This window comes from Urocitellus parryii, chromosome 6, assembly GCF_045843805.1.
Source record: "Urocitellus parryii isolate mUroPar1 chromosome 6, mUroPar1.hap1, whole genome shotgun sequence".
Taxonomy (NCBI): domain Eukaryota; kingdom Metazoa; phylum Chordata; class Mammalia; order Rodentia; family Sciuridae; genus Urocitellus; species Urocitellus parryii.
This window is the reverse complement of record NC_135536.1, coordinates 163,863,520-163,865,418: the sequence shown is the minus strand read 5'-3', so window position 1 is coordinate 163,865,418 and position 1,899 is coordinate 163,863,520. Positions and strand designations below refer to the sequence as shown.

Below are 1,899 nucleotides of genomic sequence, written 5' to 3'. Positions count from 1 at the left end.
ATATCTTGTTATACTTTCTTTTTGATACAATTTTGGTAAGAAGTTTTTTCTTTTTAGGGAGGGAGATGTTAACTGATATATAAAATTCACTTTATTCTTCATTATAAAATTATACTTTTATTCTGAATACTTACAGCAATCTCTGGAAAAAAAATCTTTAGGAATGAACAACACTGATATTTTTACTAGATTTTTAATTTATACGTGTTTGTATATATTATTTTTTTTTCAAGGATCAAAGTTTTATTTTCTCTGGGCATCTGCAAAACACTTAGGACCAATGTAAAAAAGAAGAAAAGAAAAAGCTCCTTTAAAAAAAAAAATTGCATTGGCTACAGTAACTCTGATTAGTCCAAGGAATCTAAAAGATATTGGAAAGATAGAACAGGAGGAAGAAGAATGGGAATTTACTGAGCGAGAGGGCCCGAAGTGGGCCACGAGGGGAAACTGGAGGCTGGGGCATGGGTCTGGTGCAGGGAGGGGGTCGTGGAGGACCAGTGTATCCATGAGGTGGCATCAGTGGAGGAGGCCCACACATACCATGTGGAGGCATAGGACCTGGGTGACCCATTGGAGATCCAAACAAAGGTCCTCAGGGGGCATGCCCAGTGGAGGAGGTCCAGGATGAGGTATTCCAGGTGGTGGTCAGGGTGGTGGTTGCCCCCCTGAGCCTGGAGGTCCACAGCATGTGGGTGTCCTAAGCCATGAGGGCCATGGTGGGCCAGCTGCATCTGAGACATTCCTGGATGGGGCATCCCACCTTGTGGGAACGGGTGAGGATTAGAATGCCCATGACCAGGATGTCCAACCTCTGGAGTTCCTGCTGATGGAGGGCCATGTCCTCCAGCCCCAGGCAGCATAGGTGGTGGGGACATGGCTGAAGGTATCCCAAATGGGAGGGCTACAGGAGGCAGTACTAGAGTTGGAAGGAGCCAGGAGGAGGCTTGCCTGGTGGAGGAAGCCCAGATCCCAATGATGACACCACAGGATTGGGGGCAGAAGGTGGAGAGGGTGCATCTGCAAACAGCTGATGAGGACAGTCAGCCTGGGAGAGTGGGTTCTTGGCTGCCAGAAGTTGTTCAGCTGCTGAGCCATGACGCTGGCCCTTAGAGTCCTTCTTGAACGCATAAGATACAGTGATAGGGCGGCTACAGAGGTACAGCCCATTCATGGCCTCAATTGCTGCATATGAAGCATCCAATGAAGCAAAATTAATAAAGGCATTACCTTTGGAGTTGCTTGTATCAGGGTCCCGTGTAATTTTAGGTGTTTGTAAGATGACTCCAAAGACGCTAAAAGTATCATCAAGCAGCTTCTCATCAATTTCTGAGTCCAGGTTCCCAGTGAAAATGTTGGCCTCTACATCCAGGTTTTTGCTGTGTGCAGATGCCTTGTTTATACATATTGGCTGTCCATAGAGTTTGATCATGTTCATAATCTTAATGGCATAGTCAGCATCTTCCTCACACAGGAATTCATAAAAAGCCATAACCTTGGTGCTGGCCAGTGACTCTATCCTTTGGCATGTGGGTGTTGACCATGGGCCCTGCCTGGAGAAAGAGTTCTCAGAACAGTGGTTCACTAACCTCATCACTAACCCCACGTACACAGTGGCATCCTAGTTCCATTCGGATATCGGCCCAGCAGTCATGGCAAAAGAGCTCCCACCGTCTCTCCATATTATTCTTTGTTAGCCAAAATTTGTATGTATCTTAAATCTCTTGGTAGGCTAGGATTGCCAGACAAAATAGAGGATACCCAGTTAAATTTGAATTCAGACAAAAAACAAATTAATATATATATATATATATATATATATATATATATATATATATGTATCACCAAAAGACAAAGGGTTTACTTACACTAAAAAATGTTTTTGTTTATGAAATTCAGATT

The 1,899-nt window shown here is 44.0% G+C and overlaps 1 pseudogene; it reads right to left on the bottom strand.

Annotated features, from left to right (window-relative positions):
* Positions 1-361: 361 nt before the first annotated feature.
* Positions 362-1,651, bottom strand: LOC113180682 (splicing factor 3B subunit 4 pseudogene; annotated as a pseudogene).
* Between the last annotated feature and the right edge of the window lie 248 nt (positions 1,652-1,899).